Here is a 9,928-nt window from a genome sequence, read left to right on the forward strand (position 1 = left end):
GAATGGCCCCAAAACGGGGGGAGAGAATGGCCCCAAAACGGGGGGAGGGGAAACATCCTCAGGTGTGGAGAAAATGGCCCCAAGGGCCTGGGTGCTGTTTGGGGGGTCCTTTCCCGGTGTTTTTTTCATTGGATACACCATCACCAATCCCAGATTCCCGAAATGCACTCCAGCCTGGCTAGAAGTGCTCCTTTTTTACCTAAATTGCTCACTTTTATCCCAAACTTCCTGGGATTCCCGTCCCTCTGCAGCCAGAGTGAGTTTTCCTGGGCTCTGTGGAATTCCATGGGAAGGGCCCACCCATCCCAGGAACAGCTCATTTTTCCCCTATAAACTTTTCCCCTAAATCCCAGGAAAAGCCCTTCCCCTGCACTGCACGGTGCACAGGGGTTGTTTCCATGTGGGAAAAATAATGCTGGGATTGGAATAAAGAACCCACAGGAATGTGAGCAGAAACACGGAATAACAGCTCAGCTCCCAGCAAGGACAATTAATATGCAAATATTTCATTTCCTTAATTTTTCTTCCTGCAATCCTGCTGCACAGGGAAGAATCCGACGGAGTTTTCCAGCTCCAAACATCCTTGGATTTCTAATTAAATCCCTGGAGTGAAAAGGGAAAGGAGCCCAGAGCAATAGGAGAGCACAAGGGAATCGTGGAGAGGAGGAGGGGCAGTGTCAGACAGGAGAAATCCATGGTTTTCCTGGAATTAGGATAAGGAATGACTCCAAAGTTTTCCAGGGTGAAGAGTTCTTCTTCCCGAAGAATCCCAGAGTGGGGAGAGGAAACCCAAGACCAAGGCAGTGCTCCTGATCCCACAGAGATGAGGGAAAAACGAACCCCAAAATTCCCCACATAAAACTCCCAAACCACTCACTCACCGCCTTGAAATTTACATGGGGAAAAAAAACCAATCCAAGAAGTGAAGGAAAAACCGTGGATCTCTTCCCTGGGCACTGTTTAATCATCAGGATTCTCCAGAGGATCCTTTCGGGGGTAAACAAAGAGTTTTTCCCCTCATCTTCCCCACACGCGCCCCCGGAGTTCCCGCCAAAACAAAAAGGGCGGGAAAAGGGCAATGGAGGCGACTCCTCCGGATCCGGGTGTCCCTGCTCCGTCACCTCAGCCCAACAGCCACGGACACGGAGCCAGGACACCTCGGGATTCACACCGGGAAGAAGCTCAAGGTGTGGGTTTTGCCTCAGAGGAGTTTGGGAATTGCTCACGGGGAATTTTGGGGGCTGAGGGGAGTGGGAAGGGAGGGAAGGGGAGGGGAGGGAATGCGCCCAAAGCTCGCCCGCTGAGGGACAAAGAGCTCCTGCCCTGATCCAGGAGGGGGGATATCCATCCCTCCATCCTCCCTGAGCACGGAAAACAGGGAACTGGACAAAAAACCCCAGGGAACTGGACAAAAATTCCCTCAGGAGTAGAGCGGAGATTTAAGGAAGAGCTGGAAACAGCCTTGGATGCAAAGGAAAAGCCTTTAGCACGAAGGCAAATGATCCAAGTGCCTTTTTTTTTCCTTTTAGTTTGCATTTTTTGAGAACCTTGGAACGTTTTAGGTTGGAAGGGACTTTTAGGATCATCCCATTCCAACCCTGCCATGGAATTTTTTAGGGAAGGCTGTTTCCTCCCCACTTTTCAGGAAGTTTTGATGCACAAGTGCCACGTTCCCACCTTCCCTGTTGGCACAGCCAACAAATCCATGGAGAAACCTCCCGGAATCCTGCAATCCACGTTTGGAAAGCTCGGATGAGTTCCGAGGCTGCTTGGGAAGAGCAGAGCACATTCCCAACCCTTCTCAAAAGCAACACGGTGTCGGTGCTTATGGTGTTAACTCCCTGAATCCCTGGAAACAACAGCATTCCCAACAAAATTCCAGGAGGGCTCTATGTCCTAAGAATTCCCAAGGAAATCCAGGTGTGCCAAAGGAGGAGGAACTGGGTTTGTGGGATTTTTCCCAACACCCCACAGCTCTCTGCCTCCAGCCCTGCACATCCCACTCCAGCTTTTCCACGGCACATTCCCTCTCCATAAAATCCCGGGAGTTTCAAGGAGGAGCAGCCGCGGCCCTCGGGAGAGGCCGTCGCTTTCTGCAGCCCCTCCGACAGGGAACTTTTCCAAGGATTTGGCTGCCACACAGAGATCCCTTCTCCGTGCTGAGCCCTCTGGAGGGACGCTGGATCTCATCCAGGCTCGCTGCATCCCGACAGGAGCACAGAGCTGGCAGTGTGTGCATAGGGAAGCGGGAATGCGACCACATTCCAGCTAAACCAGCTCCCCGGAGTCCAGCAGCACTGGAATCTCCTCCTCGTTTGTGTTTCAGGAGTTCTGGGAATATTGAGGAAAATTCCACCTCCTGAATCCCTCCAAAGAGCTGAATTTCCCTGGCAGTGTGTAAAAGCGACAATTTTGCCGCCTTTTTCCTCGCTTTTTGTCACCGAAATACCGGATAAACCTTTCCGGACCCAGGAATCCTGGAGCACACCTGGATGAGGTGAGGGGGTGCAGGTGGATCCCACGGAAATCCCTGTGCTGCTCCAGGTGGACACATCTGGGATTAAGAATCGCCCGGGAATTTGTGTCCAAAAGCAGCACCAAAGATCTGGAAATCCAAGTCAGGTATCCTTAACTCTGTCCCTACACCACGGAGCAGGGATAAGCACTCATGGAATATCAACCACAGGACCTGTACTTATCCCAAAAAACTGCTACCCGCTGGAAAAGCCACACCCACAGGCCCAAATTCCATGGGAACACTCCCTGGAATGCGCTCCCAAGGGAATGTTTGGGATAAAAGCCAGGCTGCAGGTGCCAGGTTGGTTGGCTCCCAGGGCAAATCCAGAATCCATTGGATTGGGATATCCCACCTGGAGCAGCTGCAGCTTCCCAGTGTTCCTCACCCAGCCTTTGTCCCAGATTCTGTTCCTGACATTCCCGGCTGCTTCCAGCTTCTGACATCCCGGCTGGGGATGCTCCCTCTGGATTGAACATTCCCTGGAGCTCCTGAGGGCTTTCCTACCATCGCTCCACACTGTTTGATAAGCAGGGCTCTTGTCTCCTCCCAGAATTCCCGGTTCCCAAAGGCACAGCCACGGGATCCACAGGGAGCATCCAACCTACTCCAAGGGCAGGAACAGGGAACTCTTTGGAAGCAGCCACTGGATTTCACCGAATTCCAAATGACATCCGAGACCTGGAGCTTCTCCAGAGGGGGCCTTATCACCACATCCCAAGTCATGGAATTGCTGAGCTTGGAAAAGCCCTCTGAGCTCACCGAGTCCAAGCCGGGACTGAGTCCAGCCCCGCCAGAGCTCTGAGTGCCGCATCCAGGAATTCCTCGGGAATTCCGAGCGATGGGGACTCCAAACCTCCCGGGGCAGTTCCAGTGTTTACAGCCCTTTCCAGGAGGGAATTTTTCCAACTTCCCACCTGGGCCTCCTCCAGCACAGCCGGAAGCCGTTCCCGCTCATCCCATCCCTGTTCCCTGGGAGCAGATCCCGATCCTGCTGCCTGCCCCCTCCTGTCCGGGAGCTCTGCAGAGCCACAGGATTCCTTCCTCATCCTCCTTTTTTTCCAGGATAAACCGGGAAAAAAGCCAAAGTCTCTCCTTCAGGAAATCTCCACTCCACGGGCAGGGAGAGGCAGGAATTTGGGCCCAAATTCCCAAATCCCAGTGTGTCCTTAAAGGCGACAGAAGGACAGAGAGCAGCCACGCAAGCACTCGGAATTTGGGGAATTTCTTGCTCTCCCAAGCCTGTGGAGTCCAGGAAAAGCCTCGGCTCTCTCTCCAGTAAGGAATGACCTCGCTGCCTCCTGTGTCCTGCTGCGTCCTGCCCGTATTCCCCATCGATCCTCACACGGATGCGGGAATCCTGAGCAGAAATGGATCTCCTCAGGTTCCCGCTCCGCTGGCTTTGTGCTGCAGCGTTGGAGGGAAGCCCGCCCGCCCTCCACAGGAACAACATTCCCGGTTTTTTGGGCAGGGCGTGGCAAGGCTCAGAAGTTGGGAAGAGCTGGGGCAGGGCTGGGATGGAATTCCCAGACAAGCTGTGGCTGCCCCATCCCTCTGGAGCGAGTTGGGCAAGGCTTGGAGCAGCCTGGGATAGTGGGAGGTTCCCTGCCCAGCTCAAGGATGAACTTTAAGGTCCTTCCCACCCAAATTATTCCGTGGAATTCCATGGGATTCCACGATCCTGCAGCAGCCCATGTCCATGGCCAGCTCCGAGTGCGGACAAGGATTCCCCACACTGATGTTGGAAGCTTTCCCAAAATTCCAACTGGAGCTGACGAACTGCCTGAATTTCCCATTCCGATCCCACCTGGAACGTGACCAGGCCAACAAAAGCTTGGATGAGCATCCGACTCGATCCCTGGATTGACGGAGCTGCTCCCATGAGCCAATCCCTGCTCCAAGATCGTTCCTTGACCCCCAAACGTCCCCAAGCCGGAGAACCCAATTAAAATCATTAACTCATTCATTCATTAATGAAATCCAGCCTCCTTTTCCAGCTGCAATTCCAAGCCCTCCGTGATCCAACCCTGCGTGATCCCAGCCTGCGTACGGCTCCCACGGAAAACAGGCAAGGAGAGCATGGAATATCTCCAGCCTGGATCAGAGCAGCTGCTGGGCCGCCCTGTGTCCGCTCGGCCGCAGCTCCGGAGCCGCTGAGCTCTTCCCAGTTTTCCAGAGCTGGAATTCTGCCCACAGCAGGGAGGGCAGCAGGTGCCATGGCCCGTGGCCACCGGGGATTCCCGTTCCATGGGATTCCCATTCCATGGGGGGAGCCTCAGCTGCTCCTGCTGCTCAGGAATGAGGATGTGACCTGGGGCAGGATTAGATTCCCCAGGGAAGGGGAAATTCCCGAGGTGTTCCATCCTTTTCCTCGGTGACATCGGGGGACAGTGGATGGATTTCCTTCCCCAAAGCCGCACAGGATTCAGGATTTTTTTCGGGAATAGCTGAGATGGGATCAATTGATTTCCAACCAGTTATCCATGACCATCTCCCGGCTGGGAATGTACTGGGAAGAGAATCCCAAGAAAATCCTGGGGCAAGGAGAGATGCTGCAGGAAAACGGCCACGGAACACAGCCCAATTCCCTGGAAATCCAGCAGCCGGAGGATTGAGAATCCCACAGGGAAGGGACTGGATGGGATTAACGTGGATCCCACGGATACCTGGGATTGGGAGCAGAATTCCATCAGCACCTCTACGGATGGAAGCGACACCGCGGCTCAATGCCAGCGCCTGCCAGGAATTCCCGGAATTTCATAGGATTTCTCTGCGCTCCAGTTCATGGGAATTCCCCCAGGGACACTCTCCCTATCCAAAAAACCCTGCTCCCTTCAGGAATTCCCTGCTGGGGCTGAGCAATCCACGACTGCCGAGCAAAACCGGCTTCCTCGGGAACATGCTCCATTCCCGCCTCAGCCCAGCCGGAATTCCGAACCAGAATCAGAGAATCCTCGGAAAACACCACGAAGCCATGGAGTGCAGCCCTCAACCCAAGGCCAGCACCTTTCCAGGATTCAGCCTGTCCTGGGAACACCGAATTCCCATCCCGTGAAACTCCAGACACACCTCAGAGCTCATCCCGGGGTGTCCAAAATCCCACCTCAAAATCCAGATTGGAATTCCTCCTCTGCTGCAACTTTCTTGGTACAATCCCAGGGATGATTTAAACTCCCAGCATCCCGGGATCCCTGAGCTTGGAAAAGACCTCCAAGATTGAGTCCAAGCTGTGCCCGATCCCCCCCAGAGCTCTGAGTGCCGCATCCAGGAATTCCTCGGATGCTTCCAGGGATGGGAATTCCACAAGCGCAGCCTTTTCCAATATTTAACCAGCTTTTCCATGAAAAAATTCCTGCTGATGTCCAACCTGGGCCTCCCCCAGCACAGCCGGAAGCCGTTCCCGCTCATCCCGTCCCTGTTCCCTGGGAGCAGATCCCGATCCCGCTGCCTGCCCCCTCCTGTCCGGGAGCTCTGCAGAGCCACAGGATTCCTTCCTCATCCTCCTTTTTTTCCAGAATAAACCGGGAAAAAAGCCAAAGTCTCTCCTTCAGGAAATCTCCACTCCACGGGCAGGGAGAGGCAGGAATTTGGGCCCAAATTCCCAAATCCCGGTGCGTCCTTAAAGGCGACAGAAGAACAGAGAGCAGCCACGCAAGCACCCGGAATTTTGGGAATGCACTGACACCCAGATATCCCTGTGGATCCCCAGCCCAGGATTCCTAAATCCCTAAACAGGAGCTTAAAAGCACCTTTTAAACTCGGCTCACTCAAGCCGGGCTTATCCAGGCTCATCCCGCAAGGATCGGCCTCTTCCCGCCGGCACTCCGGAAAATCCCACATCACGGGCTGGGAAAAGGGACAGGAAAGTCCCGGAGTTTGGATAATTTGGGGATGGTTTTGAGGGATTCTTCCTTGAGTTCTTTTACCTCAAAGCCGCTCCATGTTCGGAGACAGCTCCGGAAAAAAACCTGGCTCAATATCCGGAATTTTTCAGCAAGAGTTTGGATTTTCCAGCTCTAATCCCGACAAAAAAACCCCTCCCGGATGGCTCCAGTAATTTCACATCCCTTTGCTCCATTCTGGATCCAGGGAAATCCCTAAGTGGCAGAAAGGTGAAGAATCCTGGGAATTCTTGTGTCTAATTCTGGGGCATCTCCAATCCTGAAGAAATTCCAGGAGAGAAAATCCATCACTGACCCCCCAGGAAATTCCCCAAATCCCCTTTCCCGCATTTCCAAGATCCATAGTCACATCTATGAACAGACCAGGAACACACGGAGTTTTCCATGGAAAACTTTCACTGGGAATTCTTGGGGTTGTTCCTTCAACTCCATAAAAATTCCCGATATTCCAGACACGCTGTTCTTCCAAACCCGGGAATAAACAGCTCCATCCTTCCACGAAATTCCATTCCCTTTGAATATTCCCGTTATTTTCCAGCGGCTGGGATCACTTTGCTCCTGCCTGGAATTGCCCTGGATCGCTCCAGCTCCAGGGATTTTTCCTGGAGGAGCGGCGCTGCCACATTCCAAATGTTTTTCCTCCACCGCCAGCTCCCAAATCCAATAAAACGGAAGGAAAACCCAGGGCCGCAGTGCAGCTTTCCCTGGAAAACTCCGCAGGTTGGGATTGGGAGCCTTCGGATGTGGAGCTGGGCATTCCCGGGATGAGGCGGAGACGCAGAAAAAATCCCTGCCTTTAAATGAAGATTAATTAAGGACTAATGAGGAGAAATATTTGGGAAAGAAGAGCTTTTCCGGCTTTTCTCACGGCTTTGAAGGATCCAAGGGAATCCATGGATAACTTTCAGTGGAAAGGAAAGCCGTGGATTTTTTTCCCTGCTTTTGGAAGTTTGTCAGGGATTGTGCTTCCCTAAATTTCGGGATTGACTGCAGCAATCCAGGGAAATCCCAATTTCCCGGTTGTTCTGTCTGCAGGACAGGGGAGAGGGGGAAAAAATTCCTGCAGGAAAAGTGCAGCAACGTCATGGAAAAAGCTGGGAATGTTGTCCAACATTCCCAAGGAATTCCAGCATTCCCAAGGACAACATTCCCACCCTCTATTCCCAGCTGGCATTTGTGGATTCAGAGCATTTGATCCACCTCAATCCAGACCCTTCTCCCTTCCCATTATCCCAGGAAAATCCTGCGCCTTCCCGAGATCCCAGAAGTGCAATCCAGCAGCATTCCCAAATTCCCTGACTCTCCATCCTTTCCTGGACACCAGCCGGCTGTATTCCAGACATCCCAATCCTGAATTTCCAGGATTCTCCAGCACCCGGAGCAGCAGGAGGAGGGAGCAATCCAGGGAAGGGATGGAATGGGAATAACCACTCCACAGCCTCCCGGGATGGAAGGATTTAAGGAGAAGCAGTTTGATGGGATGTAAATATTTAGGGAAAGAGCCAGGGATTCTGGTGCCAATGGATATTCAGGATGGAAATATTTAAGGAAGCAGCCAGGGCTGCTTTTCCCAGCATTCCATGGATATTTCAGACGGCTCACCAATGGAAACAAACGGATTTTTGAAACTCGGGGAAACGGACAAGAATTTAAAATTCCCAAATCCCTGAAAATGCCCACGGAATTCCCAGGTTTTGGGCCACGCTTGGAGCAGAGCAGCAGGAATGTGGATTTATTCCATGACAAATAACACAGAATTCCAGCAATTCCTGCTCCAGGGCCAGGTTAGGACAAGGTTTAATCCAGGAGAAGTCTGGACTGAGATTTTCCCACCAATTCGAGGGCAGGATGAGCTCGGTTCCTTCGGGAATTCCAAGAGCTGGAATCCCACACAATTCCATCAGTTCCACCCCAGCTTTTCCTCTTATTCCCATCCTTCCAGCTGGAATTTGGACACCCGAATCCCAGAGAACATTTGGAGCTTCCCCAAAAAAAAAAAAAGGGAATTCTCAGGAGGCCAAAACTAAATCCAGCGGCATCCCAGAGAAACGGGAAAACGGGAAGAGCAAGGAAGAGGGAAAAAAGCCTTTTCAAATCCAGTTCCACTTTCAGAGGGAATTTCCCACACGTTTTTCCACCGTTTCCCTCCGGAATGAAAACTTCCAGGGGAGGAAAAAAACCCCAGGAATGAGCCAGAACCGGGAGGAATAAACTCCAAGTTTTATCCCTGCTGCAGTTTGGAGCCGATAAAGGAATTCTTTCTCCCGATAAACCAAATTTTGGGCCTCATTTTGACCCCCCACCCGCACCTGCTTCCCAGTATTTGGATTTTACTCCGGATTTTCCCATGGGAATGATCAGGGAAATTCCTGGGAATTCATGACAATTATCAGGAGCTGATAAATTAGAATGAAAAGTTGTATTGATAAAAGAAACCAAGGGATAATTCTGCTGCGCCTCACGAATGGAACAGGAGAAAAAGTGGGAATATCTGGGAAAACACCTGCCTGAACAACAGCCAGAAATCCCAAATTTCCAGCAGTGAAATCCAGGTGGATACAGAAAATAATGGGAAAATGACAGGATTAAACAACAAAAATGAGATTAAGGAAGGAATATCTCCCACAGAATCCACCTGAGGACAGCCGGAGGATGTTTTCTTAATCAGGATGGCACTTGATGGGATGATTTGATGGGAAAGCACAGAATTCCATGGAAAACCAGGCGGCGCAGCAATAAAATCTCCCAAGCAGGCTCAGGAAGAAGCACCAAACCCCATCCGTGTCCCATTATTTGAGCCTGACTTATAAAAGGGCTGGTCCTGGCTGATTTCAGGATGAACTCCCTAAAAAAGCAGCGCGAAATTTGAGGGAACTCCGAAGTTCTGAGGGATTTTCCCAGGATTTCTTTCTATTCCACATCAAAACTGGGGAATAACGACAAGGACAAACACTGACCGCCCAAAACGAAGGAAAACAATTCCCAAACGCATCCTCCTCATACCCCAGAACTTCCTGAAATCCAGAAATAAATCACTTTGGCACAGCTATTCCTTCCCAATCCCACTTCCAGAGGGTGGATTTGGAAGGAATTTTCCTTAAATAATATTGCCGAGGAACAGAATTCACCCCCCACACTCCAACCCCTAAAAAACACGTGCACACAGCTGGAAGCAACTCGGAACACAACAACATTCCCAACTGGAATCTCTAGCCCTCTGCCTAAAAACCTGGAAAACTGGGGTTTAGGACACCTTGGGAACACCGAGACACCAAATTCCCGGACAGATTCCAAGGGTGCCAAGGAAAACCAAGCGTTTCCAGGTGAAATGATCCTGATTTTCCAGCTCTCTGCTGCCCATTCCCAGCCCTGAGGAGCAGGGAAGCCCCTCCTGCTCCGAGCTGTCCCAACTTTCTTTGGCGTGAGGCAAAACTGAGCAGAAACAGCACAAAATCCAAGCGTGGAAGGTTTTTTTTTTTTTTTTTTTTTTTTTTTTTTTTTTTTTTTTTTT

General features: G+C 51.6%; 1 long non-coding RNA gene across 1 annotated transcript; it reads right to left on the minus strand.

The window, feature by feature from the left end:
- Nucleotides 1–1,063: 1,063 nt before the first annotated feature.
- LOC121669822 lies at nucleotides 1,064–9,877 on the minus strand. The gene is made up of 2 exons (XR_006017906.1): nucleotides 5,883–9,877; nucleotides 1,064–3,432 (listed from the first exon to the last, which is right to left on the minus strand). It is a non-coding gene; the product is annotated as an uncharacterized LOC121669822 (long non-coding RNA).
- Nucleotides 9,878–9,928: the final 51 nt, after the last annotated feature.

Source organism: Corvus kubaryi, unplaced genomic scaffold (assembly GCF_017639235.1).
Source record: "Corvus kubaryi isolate FWS band 111438036 unplaced genomic scaffold, C.kubaryi_AGA036_p1.0 37394, whole genome shotgun sequence".
Lineage (NCBI taxonomy): Eukaryota > Metazoa > Chordata > Aves > Passeriformes > Corvidae > Corvus > Corvus kubaryi.